We start from the raw sequence: 12,763 nt of genomic DNA, 5'->3' as shown, positions 1-12,763 counted from the left end.
CCCCTCCAAAGTGCACAGGAGGCCCAGGGCAGCCCGGCACATCCCTAAAAGGGAGCAAGGTGAAGAGGAATGGATATAGGCAGATGGTCAGCTGAGCTACTAAATGTTACTGACACAACACAATATAAAGCCGCTAGGAGAAATGTTACTGCTCCGCTACACATGACGATGAGGATGATGTCACATTTATTGATAAAGATGTAGTTACATCATCAAAGCTCATCTCTGATGATCAATACTCGTCCAGTCACAGGACAAAGCAAGGGGAATGACCAAATTCAGAAATAGGAACCCAGAGCTTGTGCCCCACATGTCCTATGGGGGTCCCAGATCTCCAATGCCATGATCACCCACCACTTCAGCAGCCGACACCCCCCAAGCTGCTTGTCAGAGTATTAATATTTACAGGTAAGGGAAGCTGCCCCTAGGCTCCTCCTCAAATCTGATGTATCGCATGACACAAGATGAGGAGGAACCTGGGAGGAAGAACGTCCCCAGTATTCTGCTGTGCTGGGGACATACGGAGGAACAATTGTGCTGGGAGGGGAGGATTTGTATCTGAAGAGGGTGTTTTGTGTAGAGAAGATTTGTGTTGGGTGAGGAGTTGTGCTTGGAGGGGAGATTGGGGGTGGGGGGGTATTTGTGCTGTGAGAGGGTATTTGGGGAGAGAATATTTTATCTAGGAGGGGATTTGTAGTGGGACTAGGTTGGATTTTTTACATTTTTTGTTTGGGGAGAAATTTGACTTACAGAGGGAATTTATGTTTAAGGGGTGAGTGTGAAGATTTGGGGGCCGTGTATGAAAGATTTGGGCCCAATCAAGGAGAGATTTGCCCTGGGCCCACCAATGTCTTAAAGCGGCCCTCATTATTAATATCTACTGTGTTATAGTATAAAGGAAACGTATAATGCCATGTGGCCTCAGGTGGGTGATCTGAGGGCCTGAGACATTGAAGATGAAACCCATGGTTCTCCTGAGAGCCGACTGAGGGAGGAGGTCTATAGATCCTGTCTGGTATCATGGAGGAAGTATGTATATTTTCTTTCCTGATGTATAAAACTGAAAAAAAATGATTTCAAAATATAGATTTCTTTTTTTTAGCCTAATAAATATATAATAGTGTACACCAACCAGCAGGGGCAGATCTCGGCTCTTGTTCACATCTACCAATCAGGACAATAGAAGTCTACAGCCATTAACAGCAACCAATCCAGTTCAGAGAAGAGCAGAAACTGGAAGTAGAGCGCCCAATCACTGGAGGTGTTGGGTCATGTGATCAGTACGCTCTGGGGGCGGGTTTAGTGGAGATGTATATGGGAAAGGACAGCGTATTACCCTGACCTCCTGATCTCCTTTCTATAGATAACTCCGGGATAAATCCCAGCTCAAGGTATTGGGGATCTGAGAATCCTATTGGATGGAATAATGAGGAGCACCAATAGAATTACAGAGGCCATGACAGTTATGGAGGGAGCCCCACCTAATTTACATGGAGATATTTCCACCTAAACCTGGAATGTGTAGAAATAGAACAGGAGAGTCTACAATACGATACTCACTGTTGTCAGGTGGAATACGACCATAATACGGGTCAAATCTGGGGGGACCTGCAAAGAGAAAATCATTTAGAATTCAGTTGATTCTCAGGATTCATCTTTACACACAAACACAACATTCCTCCGTCACATCGTAACATAGAGAAGTGACAGCAAAAGAAATACCAAGAGGGGCGCTGAGTCTCCCCAATTTATTTTCCTTCATTTATAAACTGATTATTTTTGTTCACTTTTCTTGTCTGAGTATAGATCTATGGTTGTATCGAGCATGTTTGGATCCACTTATTGTTGACTGACTCTCTACCTCTGCTGGAAGTCTATTACACCCATCAACTACTCTTTTGGTAAAATACTTGCTGAGATTCGTTTTGAACTTCCTTCCTGATATTTTGGTATCCTGTCCTCGTGTTCTTCATCTTGGCTTCATGTTGAAAATCCTGCCCTCAGAACTCCATTCACCCCTTACCCGTATTTGAAAGTTTCGGTAATGTCTCCCTATTCCTCGTTATTCCTTCCTCATAAATGGGCTCCTCCAGGCCGGAAGTCGAGGTCGTCGGACGTGTCTGGGGAGAGCTCCGCCGAGGCCTACCTCAATCTCACCCCATCCTCGTTCTCCCGCCGACCTCTCCATCCCACCGGCGGGACATCGGAGCTCCGGACGGAGCCGTTATTTTTGTGGGATCCGCCGCCGTTTTTGCTCTGCGGTGGCGGGCGGCGAGACAGGCCGGACGCCGCCATCTTGCGGCCTACACCGCTACCCGGAGCCTCCGGACCGAACATCCTGGGTCCCCCCTCAGCCGGGATTGCAGCAGTTGCTCACCGCGGACCCCTCGGGACAGCCTCTCCTGCGCCAGACCACCGCGGATCACCGCTCGGATGCCTGAAGGGACTCCCAGACCCCAGCTGGACAGGTGAGCTCTGGCGGCCATCTTGCTACACCCGAGGCCTCCAGCAGCGTGCCTGCCCTCTCCTGTGGCCGGATTATTACCCCTGCCAGCACAGGCATTGCCCCTGCATCAGTCTAATTTGCTAACCCTCCTGAGTGTCTGCCTGCACTCTCCGGTCACATCTTCCTGTTCTGCACCTATCCCTGGCCTGCTCAGCGGCCATCTTGGTCCACCCATCGCCTTTCCCAGTTGCCTGTGGCCTACATCTGCCTGCTACTCACCCTGGTTTTTTTGCCCTACCTTGTGCCTTCTCCCCTTGTTTCACCCAGTGGGACAGTGGTGTCTGGATTTCCCCCACCTGGATGTTTGGAACTGCTGCGGCCTGCGCTCCTGCTCCATCCCCCCCTCCCCCACCCACGGTTGGTTTGGGCCTTCTGAACGGCAGCTTACTATCTTGGGGTCTCATCTTGGGTCCCACTTGTTTGACAGCCATGTGATCATCCCACGTAGGCCTTAGCGGCCTTCCAATGCTCCCGTGCTGCTCACAGTCGCAACTTTTCTATGGGAAACACCACATGTAACTGAATATACGCCTAGTCCCAACGCCTCATGGTGAAATACGGGCTGAAACACCTTCCTCAGTCTACGTCCCCGGATTTGCGGCCCTCACAGACACAGACTCTGGATCGATTTTTAAGCAGGCCGGTCTCCCCAGCCCCTTCTCCAGGTTCTTTCACATACGCACAAGTGGCATCCCAAGCACCGGCGCACGACAGTCCACAATCCTTGTCACATAGCCACTCAGACGCAATGTCCGCCCCGGTCACAGTTGATGTACTTGATGACAAACTGCGAGCTCTCCTACAAGACTTGACGAGTAATGTTTCTAAGGAAATGGGTAAGCTGGCCCATGAACTGCGGGGAGAGCTTGCCCAGATTGGAGAACGGACTGATGTCCTGGAATCCAAACTTGATGACCTGATACAATATGTCCACGTTTTGGAAGAAGACAACGCCGGTCTGAAACAATCGGTCTCTCAGCTCCAATCCCAACGGGAAGATTTGGAGAATAGGGAATGTCGCCAAAACCTTCGGATCAGAGGCGTCCCGGAGGCTATTAGTGAGGGGGAGATCAGACCATACCTACTCAGCCTCTTTAACGTTGTTGCCCCTAAAGTCCCGGACATAGACTGGAGAATGGATAGGGCCCACAGATCCCTGGCCCCAAAACCGCCGGCCGGAGCCAATCCCAGAGACATTATCGTACGCTTTCATTACTACGATAGCAAAGAGGCTTTGACCATGGCCACCCGGAACAAATCCCGTTTGGAGTTTAAAGGAGCCAAGATACAAATTTTTAGTGACTTATCCCCTATTACTCTTGCCAAACGTCGCAGCTTTCGCCCCGTGACTGCCCATCTACAAAACCACCAGTTTCCATATCGTTGGGGGTTTCCTTTCCGCCTTTCTGCTACTAAAGATGGGATTCAATACTCTATGAGAGATCTTCAGGAAAGTGAAACTTTCATACGTAACCTGGGCCTACCACCACTTCCAGACGAAGACCCCATGCCGCTTCCGACTACGCCCAGACCCTCCTCCATTCCTGCTCGGATCTGGACCCCTGCACGCCAGAAGCCGCAGAAATCCTTTTCTACTCCTCAACGTAACCTGCATCCTAGACTCCCTCCCTGATGGAAGCTTCCATGTGTTATGTTTGGCTGATCCTGGCCTCGGCCCCTATCTCACCATGTTTCCTCTTTAACAAGTGATTTTTGCAATTTTAGTTACAGGTTCTATTTTCCACTGCCCCTGTTCTTTTTTTGGTTGTTGGGACTACAGTGTTTTGCTCTTATTTCCTGTAAATTTTGCTGGAAGGTGGCGGAGTCTCTCCAGATGAGCTGGAACCCCTGATGTGCCTTCTTTGGTTCCATGGCTACGGCTGTGGACTCCTGGGTGGTTTTTACCCCCCCAGGCTTTTTTTCTATTAGTAATGTTATTTTTTTCTATTTTCTAGGCCTATTTTTTGGCCTTTTTTTCATCTTTTGTTCAATTTGGATACACTCTACTACAATTCATAATCACATTGTTATTATATGGCTTCATTTGCCTTTTACTTCTAGGACACGCCACGAGTCCCGATTTCTTCATGGTTGGTATGGTTATGTCCGTTTTTTATATGTATATTACGGATGTCTTAAGCTTTCTCTGATTTCTATACGATGGCTTTGAGGGTACTTACCTACAATGTTAAGGGCCTGAACTCAATCCATAAGCGCTGGTTGGCTTTGAAGGAGTTCAAGTCCTCTAACGCGGATGTGGTCCTAGTCCAGGAGACCCACTTTCGCCCGGGGGGATCTCTTAAATTTGCGGCCAAACATTTTCCGGTCTCTTTTATGGCCTCCGACCCCTCTGGTAAAGCAGGGGTGGCAATACTGATTAAAAAGACATGCCCGCTACGGGTTAAGTCCTCATTTATTGATCCTCGGGGCAGATACATTCTCCTGGACTGTGACTACTTATCTCGTTCTCTTACTATAATCAATGTTTATGCTCCCAACTCAGGCCAGATTCACTTCCTCACTGAGGTCTTGGACAGCCTGGGCACCTATGCCCAGCCATTCATGATCCTTGGCGGGGACTTTAATATGGCCATGTCTGCTAGGAAGGATAGGCAGACCCTGTTTTCAGACAATCCCTCTTTAAAAACGGAACGTCAATCTGCTGCGTTTCGCAAGCTCATTAGGTCTCATAACTTTTTGGACACCTGGAGGATTAAACACCCTACACATCGGCAATTCTCCTTTTACTCTCCCCCACACAAGATGTACTCTAGATTAGACTACATCTTTGTTTCGGCGCCTCTCCTAACGTCAGTAGTGGCCTCGGAGTTAAATCCCATAACGTGGTCTGATCACGCATCGGTACAGCTCGACCTCGTCCTCACCCTCTCTACACCTAAGACCTGCCACTGGAGATTCAACGAGTTCCTCCTCCGCGATCCGGTTACTGAAACTCATCTATCCCACGGGTTAGCCGAATTTTTTCAGCTTAATGAAGGGTCGGTGCGGGACGTGTCCACCCTTTGGGAGGCCCACAAGGCTGTTTTTAGAGGATTATGTATCTCGGCTGGCTCTCGCCTTAAGCGGGACTCGGCAGCGCAGAGACTGGACCTCCTCTCGCAATTGCAAAGAGCTGAAGCTCTGCTTGTGTCCTCCCCATCGGTGCCGCGTCTTCGCACAGTGACCTCTCTCCGCGAACGGTTAAAGTCTTTAGATATGCACAAGTGTTCTAAGGCTCTGCTTTGGACTAAACAGCGGTTCTATGAATTTGCCAACAAGCCTCATAGGATGTTGGTGAACAAGCTTAAGCCCCGTCCATTTCACTCCTATCCTGACCTCCTGCTGCAGCCGGACGGCACTCCGACTTACTGCCCCTTGACAATGACTAAAGTGTTTGGCACTTTTTACAAAAAATTATATAACTGCCTAGCTTCTGACCCCAATCATGAGTTCTCCCGAGGTAGCTTTGATGATTTCTGCGCTTCCTTGAAATTACCAGTGCTGTCTTCCCCACAAGTAGACACCTTAAATGCCCCCGTTACACCGGAGGAGCTGGCTGCGGTTGTAAAAGACCTTCCGTCCCATAAATCCCCGGGTCCTGATGGGCTTCCTTATGTTTATTATAAAACTTTTCTCCCGACACTAAGCCCCCATCTGCTTAATCTTTTTACCTCCCTGCAAAGGGGCAATATTCCGCATTCTCAGTTTCTCCACGCACATATCACAGTTATCCCGAAACCGGGTAAATTCCCTACACTGCCAGATAATTACAGACCCATAGCCTTACTCAACTCCGACTATAAAATCTTCACCAAAATTTTAGCTAATAGGCTTTCCTTATTGATTCCTGCTCTGGTTCATAATGACCAGGTGGGATTTGTACTGGGCAGACGGGCTGGGGATAATACCAGGCGTACCATTGACCTCATAGATCTACTCGATAAAATGTCTCGCCCGGCTATTGTTTTGAGTTTAGACGCACAAAAAGCCTTTGACAGGCTGGGATGGCCCTACATGTTTGCAACGCTTAAGCGCTTTGGTCTTTCTGGTTCTTTCCTATCAGCCCTGCAAGCCCTATACTCGTCTCCCACGTCCCAAGTCCAATTGGCATCTTACAGATCCCCGCTATTCACACATAGTAATGGTACCAGACAGGGATGCCCCCTTTCCCCCTTGCTGTTTATATTATGCTTAGAACCCTTGGCTGCAGCTATATGGGCGGATTCAGACATAAGGGGAGTCTCCCTCAGACTGAAAGAATACAAGCTGTCTCTTTTTGCGGACGACATTCTCCTCACACTGACGAAACCCCTAGCCTCCCTTCCCAAACTTCACACTCTTTTAGATTCCTTCGGTAGGCTCTCGGGTTATAAGGTAAATATGTCTAAAACCGAAGCGCTCCCTATTCATATCCCCCCGCACTTCAAGCTTCCTTGGAATCCACGTACCCCTACCGTTGGTGCCCCGTTTCTCTCAAATATTTGGCATTAACCTGACCGCCAAGTACGGCTCCCTTTATGAAGCTAACTATATATCCTTAATAGCGGAAACGCATAGTCTACTCAGAAGTTGGTCGTCCTGCCCCCTATCTCTCCTGGGTAGGATTAATTTATTGAAAATGGCCATACTCCCTAAGTTTTTATATCTTTTTGAAACATTACCAGTTGCTATCTCCATGCCTCAGCTTAGGAATATTCAGCGAGCCTTTGCTAAATTTATGTGGGGGAATAAGAGGCATCGGATTGCCCAAACTGTGTTTTTTGCTCCACGATCTCATGGAGGACTGGGAGCCCCCGATATCGTGAAGTATTACTATGCGTCGCACCTAGTGGCGGCTGTCTCCTGGTCGTCGTATTTTGCTACCAGTAGATGGTCAGAGCTAGAAATGAGTGTGGTCACCCCGGTCCATCCATGCTCCATGCTATGGTCTGATCTGACCTCCTCTATGGCTCAGCTTAGGCGTATATGCCTGGGACCGATGCTTTTTACTCTCTCCGTATGGAAACAGTGTCACAAACGGTTCTCTCTCTTTTCTCCATGCTCACCCCTGCTGAATGTCATTTTTAATCCGGATAAGCCTGACAGCCTCTCGGTGAAGAATATGTTTCCTTGGTATAGGTCTGGCGTCTTTCAACTCCGCCATCTGGTGCATCCAGTATCTCGCAAATTCCTATCCTTTCCTGAGCTTCAGGACAAATATGGCATTCCAGATCGACTCTCTTTTTCTTACATTCAATTCAAACATTATTTTCACTCTAGATCCCCTGACCTGACTCTGGCCAACCCTAACACTTTTGAAACTTTGTGCTCACAAGGCCCGTGCCAGAAAGGACTTATATCCTCTATTTATAGTGCCCTCCACAATTCAATCTCACCCACCACAGACACACATCTCTATATGAGAAGATGGGCTACAATTTTACCATCCCCCTTAACCATTTCCCAATGGCAGGACATCTGGACCTCTACTTCTAGAGTCTCCAGATGTGTGGAGCAGAGAGAGACGGCCTACAAGATACTAATGTTCTGGTACAAAACCCCTGAAATGTTACATAAATATGATCATTCCGTATCTAAGTTGTGTTGGAGATGCCAACGAGATGAGGGCACCCATTACCATATTTTCTGGAGCTGCCCTTTGATTGTGCCTTTTTGGTCCATGGTCCAATCCCTACTACAATCTGTTTTGGAGGTAGATATTCCATTAGACCCTAAACACTACTTGTTAGGCCTGCCTGTCACGGCGTTATCTAAACACGCCAAGAAATTGACAGCCTATATTCTTCTAGCTGCCAAGAGAGCGATTCCTACTCTTTGGTTATCCACCTCCCCTCCGTCCCAATCGCAGCTAATCTCGGCTATTGCATATATACACAGAATGGAACATATGACTGCGTTAGTGCAAGATACTCTACCCAAGTTTTCTAAAATATGGGACAAGTGGGATATTTCCATGGTTAACCCTGAGACTGTACCTTAACTCTTTTGGCCATTTACTCTAGGGAATGGTTTTCTCAGGTTTGGCCTTGGGATTTCTACTCCACAACCCCTCCCACAATGATATATATATATCCTTTGGTTTTTCTATGTATCCTTACTGGTAGACTCGTGGTGTGTCCTTTTTCTTTTTATTTTTTGATGTGCTGTATTGAAATGTTCACAGTCCATTTCCCGCCTGCGGCGGTTTTCTTTGGTAATGTTGCATTATCAATAGTGACTATTTGTATCACTGTGTACGAATTCACCTGTTGTACGAAAATCTTTTTTTTTTCTTCAATAAAAATACATTTAAAAAAAAAAAATGGGCTCCTCCATCCCCAATAACTGAACTCCTCCACCTCCCATAACTGAGCTCCTCCATCCCCCATAACTGAGCTCCTCCATCCTCTATAACTGAGCTATTTCAACACAGGGCAGCCATCACAAATTTTGGCACCCCCTACACAGATCTGAGCCCTGCTGGGCCTGACCACCAAAATTCCCCAGGGCCTATCCACTGGCCATCCCACGAGTCCCTCAGTGCACCGTCTTTTATTGTAAAACTCTTACAGCTTAATATAAGAAAATGAAAAGTGTATTCCAAATCATAAGTGGTTTCAAGATTTAACAGTAAGGAATTATATTTTGGCCAAAGAGAAGCAAACAGACCCATATATTCAGCAAAGAGACAGCGCAATCCTTCAAAGAGTCAGCTCCATATATTCAGCAAGGAGACATTCTAATATATTCAGCAAAGAGACAGTCCTATCCAGCAAAGAGACAGCTCCATGTATTCAGCAAAGAGACATACCCATATATTCAGCAAAGAGACGGTCCAATGCAGCAAAGAGACAGCTCCATATATTTAGCAAAGAAATGACTCAATCCAGCAAAGAGACATCCCAATCCAGCAAAGAGACATTCCCATATATCCATATATCCAGCAAAGATACATGCCAATCCAGCAAAGAGATATCCCCATATATAAAATAGAGTAGACCAACCAGCAGGGGCAGCTCTCGGCTCTTGTTCACATCTACCAATCAGGACAATAGAAGTCTACAGCCATTAGCAGCAACCAATCATATAGAATTCAGTTAGTTCTCAGGATTCAACTTTATACACAAACACGACATTCCTCCATCACATAGTGACATGGAAATTTATAGATAGGCCACTCTTATCCTCATAATGATTAGTGGTTCCAAATTAATAATAACTACTGCAGTAGGGAACAGACACAAAATATACACTCCACATCTTTCCAAATATCTGTTCTGCTTTATTACTCAATTGACTCAATTGAAGGTTTTATACACATGATTAGGTAGGTATCACATTAATATTACAATTGTACTTTCATGGTAATAAGGGGCGTAACATAGGCAGGCTAATTCTAATCAGGACATGAAAGAATGAAAACATTTCCTGAAAACATTATTAGTCCTGTGTGCAATACATATAAAATAGAATACAATTATATACAGAACTTACAAATTTCCTTTACAGTCTCCTCTTTTTTGATCGATATTTTGATCACTAACCATACCTGTTATCACCTTTAACCTGGAACCTCCACACGCTTAGGTGAAGGTAGTCCTGGCCAAAGAGGCAAAAACTCCATTGTGGAGAAAATAATAACTGAGAGCAGCTTTTTCATTAGAAAATGACTTTTCATTGTGAGAAACAAATGATTGATAAGAGATATTTACAGAGTACTGGCTGCACACTCCTGTGGCCAGAGTGGTCTTCTAGCTTAATTGTTGGTATGCTGACTTATCAGCACATGTAAACACGGACAATTCTACATACAATGGAAGACGTACAAAAGACAAATATGACTTCAACATGGCTAAACCACTTTCAAATCACATTATACATATCCCTTACAATGAAAGTATTTAAATAAATAGTACCCCAGACTGTGATTCCAAGAGGGAAACAAATAAATAATTTAGTCATTTTTGTAGTGTCTGGTATGGATCACAGAGCTGTACTGGAGGATGATAGAAGAGATCACAGAGCTGTACTGGATGATGATGGAAGAGATCACAGAGCTGTACTGGAGGATGATGGAAGAGATCACAGAGCTGTACTGGAGGATGATAGACAAGAGATCACAGAGCTGTACTGGAGGATGAGGGAAGAGATCACAGAGCTGTACTGGAGGATGATGGAAGAGATCACAGAGCTGTACTGGAGAAAGATGGAAGAGAGATCACAGAGCTGTACTGGAGGATGATGAAAGAGAGATCACAGAGCTGTACTGGAGGATGATAGAAGAGATCACAGAGCTGTACTGGAGGATGAGGGAAGAGATCACAGAGCTGTACTGGAGGATGATGGAAGAGATCACAGAGCTGTACAGGAGGATGATGAAAGAGAGATCACAGAGCTGTACTGGAGGATGATAGAAGAGATCACAGAGCTGTACTGGAGGATGATGGAAGAGATCACAGAGCTGTACTGGAGGATGATAGAAGAGATCACAGATCTGTACTGGAGGATGATGGAGGAGAGATCACAGAGCTGTACTGGAGGATGATGAAAGAGAGATCACAGAGCTGTACTGGAGGATGATAGAAGAGAGATCACAGAGCTGTGTTGGGTACCAGGGGAGGGCTATGCACTTCTCTTAACATTATGTCATTGTTGCCCCTACACATCGTTATTTTCAACTCATTGTAATAACTTCTATTTAAAGTGTAACCCAAACAAATTGTTTTGGGTGGAGTGGGATTTAGGGCTTTTTTGGTGACTGTGCCCCTGCAGGATGATTTGCCCCTCACATTCTCTCCATGTGACATCACATTAGTCAGAGTCTAATAAGGAGTCAGAAGCAGAGAAAATAATGAGGAGAACACAGACACCACATAAGAGCTGACACAGACACTTACCTTCCCACACTCAATCTAAGAAACAAGAAAGCTTTGTCTGGAGTTCCACTTTAAGTGACATTTTTGTTACAGAATGATGGAAACATAAAAAGACTTTTAATAATGAAGATCCTTACCGGGATAGAGCATGCCCACTGAAATTAAGAGAAGAGAAGACACAGAGTTAGGTTTGATCTTCCATTGATATAAAAGTTACTTTATACAGAGTAATGAGGATGTTAATATGCGACCGGTCTAAACTACATGGCATGTTCACCAATGCCAGGAGCCTGGTGGGCAAGATGGGTGAGCTAGATATACTGTTGTACGAGGAGGATTTGGATTTTGTGGGAATTCAACAGCTCTCATGATTGGCTGGCAAACATTCAAGGGTCTACCCTTTATCACAAAGGATAGAGAGGGTAAAAAAGGGGAAGGGGTATGTCTATATATCAAGAATAATGTAGAAGGAAGTGAATGTGAGAGATGACATCACTAAGGGTGCTGGGAGGAGGTGGAATCTTTATGGGTAGAGCTCCAAAGGGATGAAGCTAAGGGGGAAATAATACTGGGAGTATGTGAAAATGGCAATATCTTAAAAAAGCTTCAAAGTCCTTTTATCATACTGCAGCAGAGCTTCCCCGAAACTTGTAGCCTTCCTATAAATAAATTGTGGATTAGCTGGTAATGCATTGTTCAGTTTCTTATCTAATAGTAGAACATGCCTTGAAGATGCAAATTTCGCTATGTTTGCCATCTCCTAGAAAATGAATCATTTTTAATCTTATGTCTGTAATTTTAATGGTTTTAATAATGCTTTAAAATAACAGACGTGACGAAGGGAAATATCATATACATATCTATGGAAATGAGAAATTGAAGTGTTATATGTATCCATTGAATGTGTACATTGTGTAAGAGGTTTATTATCGGCCGGGAATTATCGTGCATGGGTCCATAGGGGACTAGATGGCTTTACATTGGTCCGCCTATGGATCCATCAAATGGGAGAATAATCTACATTGGTCGCGTGACCATAAGATTAATATGGTTAATGGTAATATTAATGGTCCTTCTCCGTGATCCGAAGAATACGAGGATCCTTCCGCAGGCTTTGCAGGATCAGGGAGGCCATGCAGCGTAGGTTAGCTGAGGCATTCGGTCCCGAGTCCTCTGGGTCACTAAGGACAACATGATCCACAGCTACCTCCTCCCAGCCACGTACAAGTCCAAGGGTTTCTTGGGACTGTAAATCATCCCTACAAGACTGCTGCTGCTGATGAGTGCCAGCCTCCACCTCCATGCTGACACAATCATCCTCCTCCTCCTCCTCATCCACTTCCTGTGTGATGGGTGGCACAGCAGGAACACTGTCTGGATAAAGGGGGCCTTGAGAGGCAAG

The sequence above is a fragment of the Lithobates pipiens genome, unplaced genomic scaffold (genome assembly GCF_037356315.1).
Source record: "Lithobates pipiens isolate NorthernLeopardFrog02 unplaced genomic scaffold, aLitPip1_a1.2 Scaffold_13, whole genome shotgun sequence".
Taxonomy (NCBI): domain Eukaryota; kingdom Metazoa; phylum Chordata; class Amphibia; order Anura; family Ranidae; genus Lithobates; species Lithobates pipiens.
The sequence above is the reverse complement of the archived record's forward strand: the minus strand, read 5'-3'. Positions refer to the sequence as shown.